A 23,095-nucleotide genomic window follows, 5' to 3' on the forward strand; every position below is an offset into this window, starting at 1 on the left:
ATATTGTAGACCTCAATTTTCAATCTGCCTTTGATAATACCCTCTGTAATGGGACCGTAGCTTCTTTATGTAGAGAATAGAAGTACTTGGCTCTGTGACTTAAGTTCAAAGGTTTTCAGCATCAGAATCTCCAGGTAAGGTACAGTTTTAAACTCATTGTTGGTAATCTGAAATCTCTGAATATCCTCAAAACTTCATATCTTTTGAATTAGAAGTTGATGTCCTGACCCATTTCACATCTCCATCTGTGTAAAATCTTTAAAATCAGTTGTCAACCTCCTTATAGCTGTCATTAAAGCCAAGGACTCACTGGACACCATTAATGAAATACACACTTGGGTGATGGATCACAACCAACAATATGGGATAAATCTCAATTTTCCAGTTTATATGCAAAACTTGCAAATGAAATATAAAATCTTATCTCTTGGAAACACCAGATATTAGTCTTTAAATACATTCATTTCAGGGCTTCTTGAAACTTTCTCCTCTCAAGTATCTTGACTGATAGAAACTAGATGAACCACTGTCCCAGATCAAATAGCAAATCATGTTCTGCTGTTCCTGACAATAATGCTAGTTTAGTCTCACAGAAATTAGTCACAATGAAGCCTGTATACAGCATGTTTATTTCTGTTTAGGATCAGACCATAAGTACATTCTGAAATGCACAGAAGAAAACTCATTACACTTTTTAGCTGTCCTTTTCTCTGCTCCCTAGGCTAGAGCTTTTTAAATGTTATTCCGTTCCTTCACCCTGGCGCTGCCTCAGCCATCATATACTGCCCCCAGTCCCCAAGCAATTAAATCTGTTACACCATCCACCTTTAGACTAGGAGGCTGTACCACATTATCTCTCTTCTCCAGTAGTTTGGGATTATGAAAACAGTTCCCAGTGGTAACAAATCCTTTAGCCTAAATTTAGAGTACCTACAGTCATCAAGAGTGGCAGTGGCCTAAAACACCTAATACCACGATCTGCAAAAGCTCAGAAAGCACCATCATGGGCCCCTGGTCTTGCACCAGACTACTAGATTTTTATAAATGCATTATTATTCTATCAATGTAATTCAGTGACTACTAACTAAAAATTGTTCTGTATGTCTGCTATTTATGTTAGGTTAAAGAACTATGTAAATCTTGAACTATATAAACATGCCATCTGTTTGGACAGTGCCTGCTCAAACTGGTCTCAAAAACTTGGTAATCATGGTAATATGCACAGGCACTTCCAACCATTATAAACAACTCAAATTCAGATTATGTAAAACACTTGTAACTCAATACTTGTAAGGTATAAGCCATAATTGTTAATAACATGCATTACAAGACTTAAACTTTGTAAAACAGCTGGTTATAAGGATGAGTTTTAAAATAAAACTGGTTTTAAAATTTAAAAAAATTACTTTGATCTTACTAAACAAAAATTCATGTAAAAATGAAACATGGGACATCAAAAGGAAGCAGGACTGTTCAAAAATTATTTTAACACAGATTCTGAAAAACAGAAATTAAGGCAAAGGGAAAATTAAATAAATCTGCTGACCTAATACCATGTTTAGTGGTGTGCTCTGATACAGAATGATATCTGACAGCCCCAGCAGTGATTCACATTGAATATTTCCAGAGGTTTCTGAAAACCTTTCAATATTACATGAAAGGCATTTAGGTACCATGTTGACGGACAGTAATATAAAACTCTAAGTTATAGTGCGTATACGGTTGGCCTTATTTCTTTTACATCAATACATCACTCACTACAAGGAAGAACACATCCTGTTCTGTTACCTAAAACCTCCGTACTTTGGTCAGCTTTTTTCTAACCTTAAACACTTTTAATGCTACCTCAGACATTTTACTGCTACCTAGTTTGTCTGATTTTCAGTACTCATTTTTGTTTATTCATCAGGTTTTTTCTAACCTAAGATGCTCTGTAAACCACATGGATGGCACTACACAAATTCAAAAGAAAATAAGACTTTATAAACATGATGCTGCACATTCACGCTGTGTTTAGGGGGTGTGTACTATAAAAATGCATACTGAAAATTCCATTGACCTGACTCAGAACTGCTTTATTCCAGCTTTACCAGAGAAGGATCAGAATAATACAATAGTAATACTTTTACAGTTAGAATCTGGGATCTTAAGGATCTTTTCCAATCTAAATGACTATGATTCTAAATAAGTTATTCAACACAGTCTTAAACACTCTACTCCCACTCCATCTCCATTATGAGGAGGCAACTTTAGGCAACAGCTCTTCTACATACACCTTCAAGCAGATATGAATCAAGATGCCAAAATACTACAAGGTTTGCAGCCTATTATTTGCACAAAATCCTCCAAGAGCATTTGAGAAGAAAAGGAGAAACTATGGCCATATATGGCCAAGCTCATTCAAATTAAACAAATCAAAAGGAACAAAACTACATTAAAAAAATGTGTCTATTATTATAAAGCTATAGTTTTTTATATTTCCTCTATAATCTACCAAAAAAAAATCCAAGGAGAAAAAAAAAATCAACAAAACAACAAAACACTTATTGCAGAATTGTTACAGCCACAAATAGGGTTAGGATGTATTTGGTATCACTGAAATGACTGCCAAACAAAACAGTCATAAATTCCACATGCTCAGCTCCTCTCTGCCAGCCAACTTCTCTTCTGTGAATTCAGCTTACTACCATGTCTGAAAGTTTCAAACATTTTAAGGCTTGGGTCAAATTTCCTCTGAATCTGGCTGTATAATTCCTTTAAGGAAAAAAATGTGCATTCTTTCTCTGACACAAGTCAGTTACTCATTCAGTTATTGCGTCTATTTCAAACAATTGTACCAGGAAGAAATTAATTCATTAGGTAACTTCTATAATTTATGCCAAGTACCAGTCCTTCCATCCCTCTAACGAGCTCCAATGCTCATCGTTCAGACGCAGTTTTTGACAGTGCACTCAAATTTAGCTCTGCCATGATGAGTTATCTGCCAGGCACAATGTTTCATGGAAGACTCCTTCTCCAGGTTATTTCTGTTTTTCTCTTTCTTAAGCATCTTGTACACTCAACAACAACAGGATTAAAGGACCACATTTCAAAGCCACCACTGCTTGCCTTTCCAGACTGCAATATCCACTCCTCTGGTCATACCTTCCCAGAAAAAAAGAAAGTCATCACCAGAAGCTAAGAAAAATAAATACAGCAAAAGGAAAGTTTAAAAACTCGCTTAGTGAAAGAAAAAAGTCGCACATTAAACCCTACTCATGAAAATCCAGAAAGACACTTAGATCTCAATGATAAGGACAACGCAACGTGAAATCACAGAAAGATTCCTTCTTACCCATATCAGTCACCAGCTCGTGTTTTTTTCCAGCAGCTCCCCAAAGAAAAGTGAGTTCAACATTTCAGCAGTGATATTCAATAATTAAGATTCCACTCTTTCTCAATTATGAAAACCTACCACAACAGCTCTATTCATAAAAAGTACAGTGATAAATATGGGAGACTGGAACTTATTGGAACAGGGCTAATGGATACCAATTCATTAATGGAGATGATGGTTGTCCTTACTGATCTGCAGTTTAAACTTGAACAAAAATAGGAAAACCAGAATAAGAGTAACTGAAGACAAATAAAAGATACAGGAAAAAACACAAATGTTTTTGTTGGTTTGTTTGCTGGCTTTTTGTTGGGTTTTGGTTTTTTGTTTGTTTGTTTGTTTTTTAATAATTGCCATCTCGATTTTCAGCAACTAGCAAGAAAAATTACATTATGAACTACACACGAATTTTGTTTTTCATGCACTAGAAACAGATGATGTTTCCACAGAGGGTGATTATTATTATAAAATAATGAATTTAGCACTTCAAAAACATGTCATGATATCACCACATGTTTTTCAGAATTCTTTTTGATCGCTGGTATTGGCATTGGATTAAATACAAAAATTCACACAGCTTGTATGCTTGCTTGGGCTGGCATAAGCCATGGAAAATAAATTTTTCAGTGTCCCTGTGATCATGACCCTAAAGGTTTCTCCTGTGAAACTGAGCACAAATTCTTTGAAAAGTACCTCTTTTCTGCTCACTAAATGCATGGTCCCTGTCAAGACTAAGAATCCACTATTGTTTCCATTATGTAAGCCACATAGACCTTTCCTGTTTTCTTTACAAAAACTATTCTACTGTCTTCCCTTTTAAATTTCAAATGAATCCATCTTGTATTCATTCCATTAGATTTTCTGTGCATGTAAATACTGCCATTTACATACATTTTTCTGGTTTTAAAATATCTGCCATTATATTTAGGCAACTAACCCCTGCCCCATGGAACCTTCTACCCCAGGTTCCATCTCCAACTCAAGCCAAGAACAGATAGCTCTGCTATTGAACAGATACAGACTGACAGACAGATAGAGGTCTTTAGAGGAAAAAAAGCAGAGCAATATCCCGTAGTCACCATTCCTTCTTCATATTAGAGAGTCCTACAATATTAAGTGGCTTCTTATAAGAATACATGTTTATCACTTCTTTTGCCCTTTTTAATATTTTTTCTAATTCTACTATATCTTGGAGGGTGGGCAGAGGAGGAATGACAATATACACAATCTGCCCCATAAAATTATACAGAAACTTAACCATATCTTCTGACTTGTTTTCTATTTTTTTCTAATAGTTGCTAACATAAAATTTGATGGTGTTTTTTTTTTGTGTGTGTCAGCTGGTTTCTGTTAGTAGTGCTAAAGCTCTGTAACTCACCACCTGAATTTTGGATGGATACTAACTGGACTACTTGCATTACTCAGCAAAACTAAGTAAAAACTTTATTCATACAAGTAAGTGGTTCCACTGTTTTGTGCTCTCTCCTTTATTCTATGGAATTATCCCACAAGGTTACAACCAAGAGAAAGGAGAGAGCAAATGCAAGAGATCCTTTAAATAGAACTTCAACAACACTGTGTTGTAATGACCACTATAAACAAAAGCCTTAGATCTCCAGCATTTTCTTTCAGTTCACTGAAAAACAGCAACTAAAAAAAATTAATGAACACAGTGACACAAGAATCACAACTAACAATGAAAAAGGATAAAGTCTTCAATACTGCAGTCTTAAAAGGATCCTTGACAAAGAACCAGAGTACATAGTACCCTTAATACATTATTACATGGTAAGGATGAATTCCTGAAGCTGGTCAGGCACACAGCTCTGCAACACATTACCCACTACAGTGGAAGTTTCACAGTAAATTTCTGTAACATTGAAGTTTATGTAAAGCAAGAATTTGCCAATAACCCCAAAAAACAGAAGTCCCCTCCCATACCCTGATGTGCAGTAATGAGTGTGAATATCTGAGAGCACATGTGCCGTATGCTGATACATCTTTTCAAAAAAACCATTAAAATTAAAACCTTCACGCGTACCTTACCCAACAGCATAATTTCAAAACCCTGTGAGGAGTTAAGTCAACCATTCTCAATTCAACAATTTCAAGAATTCAACAAGCTCCCATACAGAAATAACGTATTTCATAGTGTTTTTAGACCATTTGGCCCATTAGGACTCTAAAAGTGTCTAAGTCATGCTTTGTTTTGTCTATTTGCCAACTCAAAAGTACTTATTTTGCATTAGGGAAAGGACAATAATAGTTTTAAAAGATGAAACTATAATTAAGTTCATCAAAAACAAGTTTTACATTTACAAGTTTATGTATTTAAGTACATACAAAATGAAAAAACGCTATCTGCCTTGACTCCAACTGCTTTGGTCAAAAAGACAGAGAAGATTTAGTAAAAAAAAAAACAGTAATGCAAACGGAGTGCGACAGAGGACTAAGAAAGTACTCAACTCAGTAAACACTGATGTATTGGGTAATTGTCCTTTTAAGAGAGGAATACACGTGAGGGAGTAATTCAGCACTAATTCATCATGTAATGCTTCTAAATTAGAAGCTAAATTGGAGTCTGGGAGAAGCAGCCACCTCTGACTTCAACCATTTATGAGCAACGTATGATTACAGCAGCAATTCAAAGTTTGAAAAGTGCTCTTACAGACAGAATGAAGGCAATTTATGTGAAGGTCTTGCTGCTCACAGCAGGCTTCGTAGCAGGATAGTAGTGGAAGCAAACATGGAAGGAGCAAGGAAGAGGCAGAACTCTGGCAAGACAGAAATTAGTACTCAAAGCTTCAGAAATTTGATTTAGCTTTGATGGAAACCATGCAAGACATGAACTGTCAACATGGAGTACTGAGTCTGGCTGGGATGTAGTTTCTTTTTGTCATAGCAGCATAGTTTTTAGATTTGCAACCAGACGAGTGTTAGTAACACAATGTTTTAGCTGCTACTGAACAGTGCTCATACACCATCAGTTAGTCACAGAACTAAGCCAAAAGTAAAGCCTTCCCTGTTTCTCATTCTGCCCTCCCAGCAAGTGGGCTAGAGGAAGGCAACAGCGTAGGAGGGGGCACAGCTGGGACAGCTAAACTAAACTGACCAAAGCTATACCCCAAGCCACATGACATCATGGTCAGCAATAAAAACCAGAAGAGAGTCTTTCCAAGATGGCTGCTGCTCAGACACTGGCTGGGCAATCATGTGCTTTGTGGGAGATGATGAGTGATTGCCTTTGCATCACTTCATGCTTTTGAACTGTCTTTACCTTGACCCATGAGTTTTTCCTTGCTTTTGCTCTTCCTATTCTCTCCCAAATCCTGCTGATGCAGGAAAGAAGGGCCCACGCAGGAGCAAGCAAGCAGCTGGTAAAGGTTTCATTGCTGGGTGAGGTCAATGCACCACACAGGGCATCAGTAAAGTGGCTACAGCTGTTAAATATTTGCTTCCACACTTAAACATACTGTTTGCTTTTTTGGCATTATCTAACTTGACACTAAAGGAAAAATTAAAGTTATGCGCATGTACCACTCCATTCCCCAAGTTCATGTGTGGAAGGTGCAGGTCTAAGTACCTGTATGATGCTATCAATGCACATTATCAGCCTGCCTATTTTAAACACAGGTAGTTATTGCACAGGTAGGTACAATCTGCTTTTTCTTCTTAACCATGTTTATGAAGATTACTTATTTTGTTCAAACCTAAATAGTAAGTTTCTTTAGAGTACAGAATACATCTAAATTAAAATATCCATAATCCCAAATCAAGCATACATCTTAAAGGAAGAGGGGATCAGAAATTGATTCTTCCTGTTTCAAATCTTTTTTTGACATTACAGTGCTACCATACACAGGTATTATACCACAACCTCATAACCTACACAGTCGCCATGGTCCCTTACTTGGGAGCTCGGATGAGGAAAAAGACAATTCACATATGAAGATGCCTTTGGCCTACAATCATTTGTCTTCTATATACTGATAGGCAAAAGAAGTACGGAGGGAAAAAAAAAAAAAGACAACACCACATCCACACAGGTCTGTTGGAGGTAATTAATACCTACGCTTACAGTTGAGAGAAAAAAAACAATTATTTCAGTTTATGACTACAAAGAAGCCTTGAAATTGGAAGATGCAGTAGCTAGTTGCAAGATTCAAGCAGGAAAAGAGAAACCGGCTCATGTAATTTCAGGGGCATAAGGTTCAAGCAATGGAGAATACATAATGCTTCCTTTAAAGACTCCTCACTGACAGCAGACCCACATTTGAAAGGTCGTGGAGGACAGGAGAGGTGCCCAAGGACTGGAAGACAGCAGATGTCACTCCCATCTTCAAAAGGGCAAGAAGGAGGACCTGGGGAACTATAGGCCAGTCAGCCTCACCTATCCCCGGAAAGGTGATGGAGCAGTTCATCCTGGAGGTCGTCTCCAGCCATGTAGAGGACAAGAAGGTTATCGGAAATAGTCAACATGGATTCACCAAGGGGATGGACAAGATGATCTCCAGAGGTCCCTTCCAATCCCTACCATTCTGTCATTCTGTGATAAGCTCTGTAGACCTCAAAGAAACTCAAATGTGCTATCAAAGTATACAAGTAGCGGTTTACTTCAACTACTGAATTTTAATGTAGCTTTATGGATTTAAATATATATATAAAATGCAAACACCAGATGATAAAAATATAACAACACATTATTAACATGAAAACATGCACATGATCACTCAAATTGGCAAAGCTCTGGCACGTGCCTACACATTCTGTTTTGCCATCACCAACTGCCAAATTATATCCTCTACTTTTTTTCCTCATTATCTATGAGGCAGCTCCATAACATCAGCTTCAGTTACCTCCACAGCAAACCTAAATGATGTATAAATTCAAAATTCTTGAACACCACATTCCAAAAATATACTTCATGTATTCATCCTCTAAATTACACTAGAGTGACTGAAAACCATACATTGCCTTTTGCTTTATTTAATTCTTTTCTTGAGAAAGGAAAACAAAGGAGCAGAAGTGCACAATATTAATTTTGTAACTTTACAGCTGATTTGCACAATTTTAAGATTGTTTCTTGTCTCCTGTTTGAAGCCTGGGTATTCCAAAATTGGAGACACAAGGCACCATATTACAATGTTTAAGGCTTTTATCCACCATTATTCCACATTTCAAACCCACTGTTTTGTACCGTATGGTCACTGAGGACCCACTATGTCTAAGATTTTATCAATGGCCTCATTATTTCAGATTTTTCTACAATGAATTTAATAGGCAATATCACACTTCTAGTTTATTAAGGTAATTTTGAAATTTTTCTCCTTCCTTTGACTGTTCTTTACATTATCAGAATATTTCATATTACTTTATGTCAATTTTTTGAAGATCAGTGATCTGTGAACAAACAATACTTAGCCAGTGTACACTGCTTAAAAATGAAGAGGGCTATACAAAATTATTCCAACTCATATTCTTGTGATAAAAGGAAAGAGAGAAATTTGCCTTTGAATACAATGGACCAACCCATGTCAGAATGTATTTCTAGAGATACTCATTTGTCTTTCTAGCAAATTCCTACACGTTTCTCCTGTTTATTGTAGCAGCAATACACCAGTCCACTCTAGTAAATTTGATGCCAAGAGAAAGTACAGAAGAGCCTACCTTATAAAAAAATGCCTAAATATAGCCAACAAACTGTAAATTCAGTGATGACTAGCATAATCCACAGGTTTTTTTCTTTGAAGAGAGATTTCCACATTTTAAAAAAGGCAATTAAAGTATCACAACAGTAGCTAATGAGAACTAAGTTCAACACGACTATCAAGTTCACCCTGAAAATATTCACCAAAATATTCTTCGTTACTGAAGGCCGAAGTTTAGAGGATAGAATACATGGGAATGATAGGAGGGTAGGATGTGAAGAGCTATGGTACTCAGTTCACAAATTATCTCGTAAACTGTCATATTAACTTTTTTTCTTATCTGATAAAAAACAGCACTGCTAAAATTCAAACACCTTCAGAATTTCTAAGTATTACAGACAACTTCGTAATTTGAAAGCACTGCATCTAACTAACAGTTGTTAACCAGAGGTAGAGAAAAAAAACAAAATTCATTGCCGCTTCATCAGAACTGATAGAATTTTTTAATCTGTACACAACAAAACCCAAACAAGCAATCTAAGCAACACCTGAGATTTACCACTAATCTCCAAACAGTGGTAATCCCACAGCCATTCATAACAATTAAAAACCCCTTTAGCACAAGAGGAAAAGATGACTAAGTGCTAGGAAACCAAAAATAACTGATGAAGATAAAAAAAGGAGAAAAGTATGGACAAACTTAAAGAAAGCAAGAGTAACTGTAAAGTAATTTAAGCCCAAAATATAACCCTAAATATGTTTCTCCTTCATTATCAGATGGAACTGTTTGTTGATTTACTGTTGAAAATTCAAAATCAAAAGTGTACAATATATATTTTGTTCCTTGTTTAGGTAGAAGCCAAATCACTCAGTCATAGCTGGTGAAATCCTTTCTATTCAAAAGTAACAAGATATCTGATCTATTTTAACCTGAACGTCAAGTAAACTCCTGGTTAAATTCTATAGGACTATGAATTAGATATCACAGAATGGTTGGGGTTGGACAGGACCCCTGAAGATCATCTTGTCCAACCCCCCTGCTTGAGCAGGCAGACCTAGAGCAGGGGGCACAGGAACGTGTCCAGGCGGGTTTTGAATGTCTCCAGGGAAGGAGACTCCACAACCTCCCTGGGCAGCCTGTGCCACTGCTCGGTCACCCTCACAGGAAAGAAGGTTTTTCTCATATTGAGGTGGAACTTCCTGTGTTCCAACTTGTGCCCATTGCCCCTTGGCCTGTCATAGGGCACTATTGAAAAAAGAGTCCAGTCCCATCGTCCTGACACCCACCTTTTAGATATTTATAGGTATTGATGAAATCCCCTCAGTCTTCTCTTCTCCAGGCTGAACAAACCCAAGTCTCTCAGCCCTTCCTCATAAGGGAGATGCTCCAGTCCCCTGATCACCTTCGTAGCTCTCCGCTGGACTTGCTCAAGGAGTTCCCTGTCCTTCTCAAACTGGGGGGCCCAAAACTGGCCACAGTACTCCAAATGTGGTCTCACTAGGGCTGAGTAGAGGGGGAGGATAACCTCTCTTGATCCGCTGGCCACATGCAGAGATGAATGTCATGGACTCCTGACAGATGTTCCACAGAAGACTTTTATTGCCAGCTTTTCACTGCTTATGTATCTTTTTGACACATTCTCCACGTGGCACGTGGTCACATGCACAAACAGTTTCTGTTATTCATCAGCTAGCTCTAAGCATGCACCTTATGCTACATTCTAACAGGCTGTTCTATTCACGTTACCTCGTTTGTTTTAGCTAGCTTACTTAATTCTTTCTTGACACTCCCATGCTCCTGTCTGTTTTTATACTGCCACACTGCTTCAGCTCAAGGACGTGTCAAACAGCACTGTTACTTGCCAATTCATCTCCTACATCTCCCCTGTTTTTATTTCGTATTAGCCAGACATTTTTTACTGTTCTCTCTATTAATCGCTGCAAGCACTGACAAAAGAATGGCAAAATTAAAAGCAAAACAAGGAATTCATTCACTACTTCCCATTGGCAGGCAGATGTTCAGCCATGTCCAGGAAAGCAGGGCACCATTACACATAACAGTTATCAAACACCATCACTCCAAACGTCCTCCCTTTCCTCCTTCTTCCCCCAGCTTTATATACTGAGCATGACATCATATAGTATGAGATAGCCCGTTGGTCAGTTTGGGTCAGCTGTCCTGCTTGTGTCTTTCCTTCATCATTTATACCTAAACAAGGAATAGTTCTGTAGCAATCATGCTCTTTTAGTCTGAAGTGATCTTCCTGCAACAGCTTGTGCAGCTTTATAAACTGCTTCACATTCTTCCCTAAACTTACTAGTTATGGCCATGTAAATATTTTGAAGACTTTCAGAAGTTTATTCTGTAACAATTCTATTTCAGAAGTAAACTCAAGGTGCACAAGATATTCATTAGAACTTGTGAAATATTACCATGAAATCACAGTGATAAAATTTGACTCTATCCATCAGCAGTTCTTAACCATCTACATAGACAAGATTTATTTTTTTTTTTCCAAATCAAAGTCTCACATGATTTCAGTCCCTGAAACGAAAGCTGCTTTATGGCATGGAAGTATAGACATCACTAGTGCTACATGAAAGAGCTCTATCTCCTCTCCTCCTCCCTTCCAGAACAGTATCAATATAAAACCCAGTTATCTTCATATTTTAGATTTACCCTTTGCTGCATAGTCAGCTGTGTATATTTGAAGTAATTCTCTGCTCAAAACCTCAGAGTAGTCTAGGAGTAAAAACCTGCTAACTCACCACCAACAGAAGATTAAGAAAGAAGTGGGATTTAGTTTCTATCAAAAACAAAAGCATGCCTCACTTCTGGGGTGTTATATTATTTTGCCAAAGACATGTAAATAGAATTATTCTAGTATTCTGGTCTAGTATTAGATGACAGCCAGAAGTATCAGCTTTAAGGAAAAGCCCTAGTTTTACACCTATTTGAACTGCCAGTAGCTTTCAGCACCCAAATAATTTTAATTTTTCCATTTAATGAATGTTCTGCAGTTCCAGGAAGATGAGTTATGTATTGCTGTTCACATACAAAAAGACAGTCTAACAGATGTGAACTATTTATCGAATATTTGCTACCAATATTGTTAAATACATAATCTCATACTAGCTACTACAAAGAAATTTAACTCTATCCCAGCTGAAACCAGGACAGAATCCACCCCTTATTCCATACCAATTACATCGTGCTCAGGTTCCACATTACACAATACAACCTCATTAACCTCCACCCCCCTTCCCACCCTTTGATAAAATACACGGATATCATCTAGTCCACGGCACTGGGCTCCATCTGTTCTTGTGGTCACTCAGGACAGGAGAGGTGGTGTGTTGTGTGGAGTTACTGGGCACCAAAGCCAGCTCAGGTCGGGTTACTGCTACACTTGCACTGCTCCTTGAAAGGCTTGTTCTCCACTGGTTCGGGTGGTTCCTGCTCTGGTAATTCCTATAACATGCAACTCAAATCACAGGTTACAACAATTTAAAGGTAGCACCATTACAATCTCTACCCCTGGCCCCTTCAGGCCAGGTTATAGATTTTAACATTGCAATTAATTCCTCCCCTTGCCCATGGCTGGCTGCAGTGCCTCCAGAAGTAAACCTGTTCCAACACGGCTTTGCCCATGGCTTTATAGTGTTTTACTGTAGGTGGGGTACCATCATTTCGGAATGGTAGTGACAAATGGTTCATCACGTATAATATTTTTGCTAATCAGTTGTGCAGGGTTTCTTGGCTATTTCCCCCTTTATGTTTTTGAAGTAGTTGTTTGATTGTGCAGTGTGTTAGTTTGTTGAAAAACACGTCATCTTTTTTTCTTTTTTTTTTTTTTTTTTTTTTTTACCTTGGAACAGCCATTTCCCCCTTTCCAGCTATAGGTTCTTCCAAATCGGGATGTCATTTTGGCTCCTATATCGTATTCTCTCAGCGTGGGTGCTGGCGGCAGGGTCAGGCAGGTGCGAGTCCCATGTCGGCGCCGCTGCAGATGTGCGGCTCCAGCGCCGGTTTCTGGCTGCCAATCTCCCGCCTGCGAACAGCGGCCTCCGCTCCGCCCCTCCCCAGTACCAGCACCAGCCCCGGTCCCTCGCAGGGTGGCATGGGCATCAAAAGCCCCAGCGCCGCCTCCTCCACGCCGGGATTATCGCCGTTCTCGGGATGGGGCTCAGGACCATCTTTCCACCATTTGCCCCACTCCTTCCCATGTTTTAACATCGCACACTTCTGAGACTGTTGATGGAGCCCCATGATTTTGCAGGAATTTCAGTAATAACTTTACTTTAAAAGTATCATATTTAATGCCTCGCTTGTTCAATAACTGAATCAGTAACTAAACAATCACCTCTTCTTCGGCAGAGATATTAGCTCCCATGCTTACTGCCCCAGCCGCTCACCTGTAATATTAAGGTGATGTCACAGGATTAATGCAGCCGTCCCACCGTCAGCTTGATTCATCCAGCTGGGGTCCCTGCAGACACTGCTCCTCAGTGTTGCTCTCCCATGTCAGGGTCACCATTTGCAGGGATGAATGTCGTGGACTCCTGACAGATGTTCCACAGAAGACTTATTGCCAGCTTTTCACTGCTTATGTATCTTTTTGACACATTCGCCACGTGGTCACATGCACAAACAGTTTCTGTTATTCATCAGCTAGCTCTAAGCATGCACCTTATGCTACATTCTAATAGGCTGTTCTATTCGCGTTACCTCATTTGTTTTAGCTTGCTTACTTCTTTCTTGACATTCCAACATCTTTGTCTCTCTTTTTTTACTGCCACGCTGCTTCAACTCAAGGACATGTCAAACAGCGCTAAGTTACTTGCAAATTCATCTCCTACAGCCACACTCCTTTTAATGCACCCCAGGACACTACTGGCCTTCTTGGACACAAGGGCACATTGTTGGCTCATGGTCAACTTGTTGTCCACCATATTGAGAAGGTCCCAGGTCCTTCTCAACAGAGCAGCTTTCCAGTAGTTCAGCCACCAGCCTGTACTGGTGCATGGGGTTGTTCCTCCCCAGGTGCAGGACCTTGCACTTGCTCTTGTTAAATTTCATTGAGTTCCCCTCGGCCCAGCTCTCCAGCCTGCCCAGGTCTCGCTAAATGGCAGCACAGCCTTCTGGTGTATCAGCCACTCCTCCCAGCTTGGTGTCATCAGCGAACTTGCTGAGGTTACACTCTATCCCATCATCCAGGTCATTGATGAATACGTTGAACAAGACTGGACCCAGCACAGGCCCCTGGGGAACACCACTAGTGACAGGCCCCCATCCAGGATCTACCCCATTGATCATGACCCTCTGAGTTCTGTTGTTGAGCCAGTTCTCTATTCACCTCACTGTCCACTCATCCAACCCATACTTCCTTAGCTTGCCTATGAGGAGGCTATGGGAAACAGTGCCTCACTGAGGTTGAGATAGACAACATCTACTGCTCTCCCTTCATCAACCCAGCCAGTCACACCATCATGGAAGGCTATCAGGTTGGTCAAGCATGATCTTCCCTTGGTGAATCCATGTTGACTATTTCCGATAACCTTCTTGTCCTCTACATGGCTGGAGACAACCTCCAGGATGAACTGCTCCATCACCTTTCCAGGGACGGAGGTGAGACTGACTGGCCTACAGTTTCCCAGGTCCTCCTGGGAATTATACGGTTCATATAATTGAATTACGCGGAGTCTTGTTCTTAATTGTTAAAATGTCTGCATGGGACAAGTTCTGGAATATGAAATAAAACCGTTATCCCACCAGTAGGATAGTAAATTGTATCCAAATTTGCAACTACAGCCATGAAAGCAAAACAGAACATAAGGGGAGCAGCTATATCACACTACAGACATAAAGAAAGATACCACAGCAATATGGATTTTCGGAAAATAAATTAATATTTTTAAGAGTATGGAAAAGCATTCTGAGGAAGGATCTTTAAGTGTTCCTCTGCTTTTATCTGCTATTTTAGGTGTCTGTTGTTGGCAACTGTCAGGCATAGGCTGCTGGGATAGATGGGCATTGAACTCGACTTGTGATGTTCTCAGATATATTTCATACAAGTTATTACTATGTATGTATAAGATTTATTTCTTGTAGGATGTCATGAGCTTTGGGCTCCTGGCCGTATCTAATTTTTACCTTATCAATATTTTTATACTAACAAAAAAAAAGAAAGAGAAGAATATAGCCAAAACAAGAGCGAGAAAAAAATAACGCAGAAGGCAAGCCAATGGGTAGCTTAACATCTCAATAGCTGTGCATCAGTGGCTTGCCTTCTACAAGCAAACAGTGTATGTTTCAAAAAAGTTTCATACAAAGCCATAAATCTATGAACAAGAAATACAGTTCAATTCAAACAGAATAACTGACTCCAAATATATTAAAAAGAGAAACTTTAAATGGGAGGATAGGGGTCACAATACAAGCTTGTTCATCTGTGATGCAGCCACCAGAACTAGGCACACTATTCTAACAGCTATCTTGACAAACAAGAATTGCTTGCTAAAACAGGATAATTTTCATAGACAAGACAAAACAATTACCCGAGAGTTACAGTTTGCTTCATACCACAGATACCATTTTGGCATATGAGAGAAACTTTTGATTGCTGCCTATTAAGTGCTGATGTAAACTTCATAATTTGGCCAATGAAGGTTACAAGCTGGTCCAAATACTTGCAAATGCTATTTATTACTTAACAGTGTCCTCGAATGTCAGAATGTTTCAAGGAAAAGGTACTAAAGACTCTGTAGGGCTAACTCAGTCTCTCTACTTGGTATTGCTTTCAGAAGCACAAATGATATTCAGCTTTCAAACGGCAAATTAAAAATTGCTTCTCATACTTCTCATCTGTTGTTTACCTTATGAAAAGCTCATATTAGGACTTGAGGTGGGAAGCAGCTGCCTAAATATTGTGTTACCTAGGAGATTCTACACAACTGTATGGGGCTGTTGTGTATGACAAGATCTAAGGGAAATCTGTATGTACTCCCAGATTGGCAGGTGGAGAGCAGATGATAATTTACAGCATCTAAACTGAAACTAGACGTCTGTGCTTAGGTAACCCAGTTGCAGTCTATGTGTCTTAACTTTGGTCAGCTGTTATCTGCCTAACATACCTTTCCCTTAAAATATATGTAAGTAAACAGCTTTACATCATTAATATGGCACCCCAAAGCCATTTTCCAACCTTGATGTCTTGTACTGCTTTGTTCTAGAGCCCTTCAATAACACATATTAAGTCATACACTTTACCTACTCTTTAAAGCTTCTTATTTATGAGAGCAATACTGAAGAACTGAACTATAGAAACCTGCATGCAATCTTACCAGAATCTAAATGTTACATATATATCTAATGTTTGATATGTGGCTTGAACATCTTCATTCCAAACAGTTATATTCTTGTATAACTTAGGGAAAAAAGTTATCTTATTCCTCCTCTCAACTCTGCTACATTTGTAGAAAATATTCCAGAGACATTGATATAGTTACTTCAGATACTATTCTGCAGAAGGATCAGGTCCAATTATGTTTCATTAGAAGCTGAGATAGTTAATAAGTGACTCCTGAAAAACTCCAGATTCAATTCAAATGAGAAGAATTACAAAACAGACTGCTAATAGCCAGCATCATAAAAAGCAATAGGCAACCTTGCACATGTGTGGGTTTGTCTATCAATGAAGAAACTGGGTTTTTCTCCCTCCAGAAGACCTTAAAATTTACATCCCCATAGTATTTACAAGATCAAATAGACCAACTGGTTTTTTTATAGAATCATCTACTTAAAAGACCCTACAGAAGAGACACAAAGAGCTGAATGGGTGTAACTACAAATTTAATCACATTAACCAGCAAAAGGCAATTATAAAGTGGATATAGACTCTTATTCCCACAATTATTACTTCTTCAAGACACAGTCTATAATTCACCAACCACATGTTACTAGAACAATAATAACAAACCTTGAAAGTAAGATGGTTTGTTAAACAAAAAAAATTACCTTAAAAAAATGCTGTATCTCGTAGTTACATGTACAATATATGTTCATAATGATAGAACAATAAATTGGTTAGGGTTATCTGAAAATATCAGGTTTTTAAAAAGAACTCTACCACAGAGAAAAAACATACATCCTAAGTCATTAAGGTTCAAAGTTGCCAACATCATATTTGAGGCAGTTTTGACTTAATATAAACTAGAGTAACCGTAAGAAATACAACTGGGAAGAAAAAATGGCTTATCAATAATGTTCCATCCTTGAACCGTTGCTTCCTTACCTCATGCTGACGCATCAAGAACTTCTGTTTGGAAAAGAAAATGCAGAGAAAGGAAAGCCACCTATGTCAGTTTTTCTGCTGCACCTGGAAATCCCTCTGTTAATGTGTGAACAGAACTTTTTTGGGGAATTCATTCGTCTCAGTAATTCAGTTGATAAGTTATGAATCACCTCCCTCAGAGTTGTTTACTACACTGTTCATGAAACACAAGTAATACATTTGAGTTCCCATTTTTACAGTTAACTTCCAAAACACTTTTTCTCTCTAGGAGTCATGTGGAATACATAATCCTACATCTGTTCAAAAAGAGTATGAACAGGTAGGCCAAGTCTGTTTGAGGGAAAAGAAGGGAGAGGGAAATGTGTGTTATTAATACACATGGGAGTTCAAACAGGGCAGGAGTTGGTAGTAATGCCATGAAAACCACAATTGCTAACTGAATTCTAAAACATGTTTCAGTATGCATTCAGGAAAGAATCTTGTTTAATACCACAGGTATGCCTCCTTCAGTTCTACAAAAATGAAATAATAATATAATAGGACTGAATATTTTTTCCTTTTAATTGCCAATTTTGTATTCAAGCACTATACAGTTATCTCCCACATCACTATTATAGTTAGAAAAATTAATGCAGACTGCTGTTCCAATTGTAACATAGTCAATCCTTTCCTGTAACTCAAGGCTGCATGCCACAGAACAGCTCTGGGGGATTTCACAGCAAGTTAGTAGAAAATCTGAAAAAATGCTGCCAAAAATTCCTATTAAAATAAGATGTTCAAAGTTTAAAAACATAAGTGTATACATTGAATCCAGAATGTTTTCATGTGCTTATCTGCTTTGAAAAAATAAAACCAAAATATACACTGTGGTACATACAGTATGCCTCATCTTTAGCGTAATTTGCCAAAATAACATTTTTTTGACTCTTCTGCTTACTGTGTTTCAATTCAAGAGGAAAAGAGAAGCCAGACTTTCACAAATAGCAGCCATTATGGGTTACTGCATATTAATGACTTGGGAGGATTTATGTCCATTTACTACCTCCTTGGGAGCATTTACAAGGGTGTTTTTTTCACCTTTGGGCTGTTTTTGTTGTTGGGGGGGGACAGGGGTTGGTCATTGTTTGTTGGTTTTGTTTTGGTTTGTTTTTAATCAGACTGGATCACAACCAATGAATGTAAGTCAGTTAATTCTGGATTATCTTCCAGTGAAACTCCTTCAAATCCAACCAAATTTTTTTCTGAGACAATGAACTCCTGTTGAAAAAGGAAAAAAGCATTGAATGTTATCAAATGAGTCTTTAAACTGTTTGATCCACTAAAGAGATCACAAACAACTGTTTTACAAAAAACTTTTGGAAAGTAAAAGATAGGGAAATGTCATTATGAGAATTTTTTTCTGAAAAGTTGACATTTCCAAGCAAAAAATTCCCTTCATTCACCTTTCTAGCTTCCAACCTCACCTACTGAAAACTGGAACCACCAATGAAAGAGGAGTCATTCTGCTTATAGGCTGTTCTTTCCCTTAAGTACAGTCACAGCCACACTTCCTCACTTACATGCAGTTTAGCACACACACTTTCTCTAGAGCTGTTAAGTGGAATAGATGTAGGTCAATAATATTTTTAACAGAGTTAAGTAAATCCTGAACAACAACACTGAAAGTTTTGATTTCCGTCTTGCTGACTTGAGGGGCGTCCTCTTCTACAGACTTTTGAGAGATTGTTCCTTCCTTCAGCACTGAATTGCACTGCTCCAGAATAGCATCCAGCCTCTGGAGTCACATGATAAAAAGGAAATTAAAAAAACTGTGTCTGAAATAGCCTTAAAATCAATTCTGTATATATGAGAACGTAGATATTTTCTTTACGAAACAAACGCATGAAGTTTGCCTTTTTTTCTGTTATTAGAGAGTTTCTAGGTTTTGTTTTCTTAGATTTTCTTTTAGCAACTCAGAAACACACACACCCAATCACTTTTTCATCTTGCCCACCTACTCTTTCAAAAGCAAAGCTTTGTTAAGTGTAATGGATATGGTAAAGATGTTGTGGAAAATATATCAAAATATATCAGGCCACTAAAGAAAATGGTCCTTTACTATAATTCATTTTAATAGTCACATGTATACAGATGGAAAAGTTCAAAGTCTCCCTCTACCAGATAGAGCAAAAACGTAATTATGTTACAACATACTGTCTACAAAACACGTCCACTTAAAAGTTGTCAAATACTTAACTTACTCTGTCAGGATCATTTTCAACTGTTAGGTAGTCTCATTATAAAATGAGCAATTCTAAATGAACCCAAACCAAAATTTCTACAAGGTTATATGAATCCCAAAGAACAAATACAAAAGAGATATTTAGAAATGTTCACAAGAATGACAGGTAAAACATATTGGTCATATTAATCATTGTTTTGCAAAGACAGCTAAAACTTACAAGGGTTAATAAATCCAAAATTTCTATAAATCAAACTTACTCAATATAGAACCTATTAGAACATTTCTTTCCACCCTGCAACACCTCACCTACCTTCATAGTGCTGTGATCCAGGCCATATTGAAGTTTTGATTAAATAAAATTAACCATGGCCAAGAAGCCTAAATGAAAAGAGAAACATACCAAATCATAGCTCAGTGTTGACAAACACCTGGAAGAAATTGCACTCACCTATATTCCAAAATCATTGTGTAAACTGACATCAAATTAAGTCACTGTAACATTCCATACCAACAAGAAAAGCATTTCATTACATATATTATTTGATCCAGCAGCCATAAGATTATGTCAAATATGAAAAATATTTTTTAAAGGAAAGCCAAATTAAAATATATGTATCAGTATACAGTAACAGAAGATAATCCAAATTTAAGCTACTAAATTTAGTGACTACAATCATTTCCCTTCTTGTTAAATAGTTATAAGGTTATTTCAGAGTGGATTTTTTTGTTTATTCTTAATACATTTTAATTTTATACATAACTCTCTAAAGAAATAAATTCTTTATTTCTACTGACCTAAAAACATATGAACATTGAGATATGCCATCTTTCATAAGAAAACTGAGAACCAATTTAGTATATGCTGCAGCCAAAACTTTCAAAAAATTTTGTCAGGTCAACTACTTTGATCTGAAGAGAATGCAAATAACAAAGTTCTATTCAGGTATAAAAGGAAACTCCTGGAACTATTTTGAACGACAAAGCACCAAAATTTTATCTTGTTTCAAATATATGGGAACTTCCCCTTGAACGCCAGTATTTTCAGGATCAGGGAAAGGGACTTCAGAATAGTTTGTTCCTATCTTACAAGACCTACAAACTTCCTTTTATTTACAGACTAGCCTCTAATAGCCTCATACTGATTAATGCTCTTTCAGATAGTGTGCAGAAGCAAGAGACTCAGACTACCTTCTACTTAGAGATGCCACCAAAATCAGCCCAGCAGTAAGATGTATAACTAGCTTCATGTTTTATATAACTCCTACTGAACAGCTACTTGCTGTTTCAGAGTTGGTTTTTCAAGTTATTGCTGCCACACAATGAGCCAAGACAATAAAACTTCTTCAGTGAAAAGGAACATTTTATTGAAAAAATATTTTCAGTTAGTGTAGTAAAAAAAGCAAATTATATTGACATGAACAATTGTAGCTGATTTACAAGAACACATACCAGAGGGGAGCATGTACGTTTAGTTTGCCCCCTGGTGGCCAATTCCAACCTTGGCTACGATTAGAGGAGAGCATGAGAACGCACATTAGGATCAATGTAATTAAAAGGGAAAGTGTATTTTACAATTACTTTTCCAGTTCTTCATCTAACCTCTCATATATGTTTTAGCACACAACTCTAGTGTTAATTTGGTATTCCTCCTACAGTTTCTGGCTACACACCTTTGAGTGTCTACCAACCCACTAGTACAGATCCAGACTTTAGCCAGATTCAAGGTATTTTAAAAACTAAAAGAATCTAACTTCTTTAATCTCCTGGAAAGAGAAAAAGGTGCAGAAGGAGGACAGACAGTTTTGGAGGACAGAAATAACGGGCTGATTTATGCCACTAGACTTCAGCAAATCAGAGGATAAAAAGAGAGAACTCCAGAGAAAATTGCTGGAGTCTCTCAAAAGCAATTGTGGAATTATCTGTATAGGTAAGTGACAACTACCACTCAAAAGCAGACTGTTGCCACTATACACCACTCAGTGTGGAGAATTTGATTCAGTAGAGTATTTGGGAACATTTCTTGATAAAGTTTCATGAAGAAATTCATAGCAGAACAGAACAAACCTGAAATAAACAGTGGGTACTGAGTTCTCAAATGAGAATAGAATTCCTTTCATATCTCTGAAGAGGATCTGGTCTGACTGCTGCACAGAAAAAGCACACTAAATATTTCACAACTTTCACTTCTAGACAGACACTTAGTCAGATAAGCATTATTTGAGAATATGATTCTCTGATTCTGAAGAGCAACACATCAAGTTGACCAGCATGCAACAGGACACCAAGTTGTTAATTCCTTTCCATTTTCTTCTCCCCAAATTGCAACAGTCTCAAACAAATACGTACATCAATTGTATACCTTCTCATCAGGACTACTGTCACCCTTCTTTGAAACCAATTAGCTTGGTAGACTCTCAAAGGGGCTTTCTTTTGCACAAACAGTTTTATGCATAGGAAAATCAAAAAGGACTCAAGACTTTAAGAGTTGGCAAATAAAGCCTATATTTTCAGCAAATGGCATTAACAGTTTATCCCAATGAAGATTCTAAGCAATCCTGCAGACCCATTATTGCCATGTCTAACAAAAGTGTTCTGATTACAAACATTCAATAAGCTGCCAATTCTGCCTCACATGCTAAATAAATGCACAGAGACAGCTGCCTGAGCTTTTGGAAAGACCAAAAGCAAGATGAGAGTATCTGTTACACTCATTAGAGTATACTCAGACTGCCTACCTGCTAAGCAACAATTCTAAATATTTGCTTGTTGTATTCTGTATAATACAGCTAAGGAAAGGGACTTTTTATGTGCAACTAAGAGGAAAAAAATAAGATTTCCAGTGACTTATGCATAATAAGACATATTATTGCACTTGAGCCAACTACTTACTTTAGAACAGCCTGCAATGAGCATAGAGTCAAAATTACAAAGTCCTTCTGAATACATTTTATAGATGAATTGGGGAATTGTGGATGGAGCAATGAAATAATTATCTTCCTTAGCTGCAGCCATTTTAACTATACTGGAGATGACTAGCATCTTTTGCTTTATATCACTTTTGACAAATACCTGATTATTTTGATTTGTATAGTAAAGGATTTTATGGAGGAAAGAACTGATGCAATGCTGATAAAGTCTGTAATATTATTTGCTGCCTTGAAGTGCCTTTGTATCATTTCGAAATGGAAGCATTATGCCTTTGTGGCTTTTACATTTCTATCTTAAATAGTTTTGATACTTAAGTATATTGTGGACTAAATCGGCAGCCTTTTGTCATAGAAGAACAGATTTTTAAATATATAAATTACACAAAGCCTTCCTTTTCTAGATATATCTTTATTACATGTAAACAAGACTGCAAGTCAGATGCTTGCCAGCAATATAAGCTACTGAAAAGAAAAACAGGAGGAAAAAAAACCAAACCACCTGTCTGGATCTCCTCACACAATTCTGTAATATAAAGACCTAACTGGTTATCAGTGGAGAAGCCATTTTATTAGTCCTGATTCAAGGTTTCTTCACCAGTGACATTAATTCCAGACTCCAAATAACGTGT

General features: G+C 37.6%; 1 protein-coding gene across 1 annotated transcript in view; it reads right to left on the reverse strand.

Annotated features, from left to right (window-relative positions):
- The window catches only part of SPOCK3 (SPARC (osteonectin), cwcv and kazal like domains proteoglycan 3), a 225,988-nt gene that overhangs the window by 171,574 nt on the left and 31,319 nt on the right, over window positions 1-23,095 (reverse strand). The window lies entirely within an intron of this gene.

The sequence above is a fragment of the Phalacrocorax aristotelis genome, chromosome 4, assembly GCF_949628215.1.
Source record: "Phalacrocorax aristotelis chromosome 4, bGulAri2.1, whole genome shotgun sequence".
NCBI lineage: Eukaryota > Metazoa > Chordata > Aves > Suliformes > Phalacrocoracidae > Phalacrocorax > Phalacrocorax aristotelis.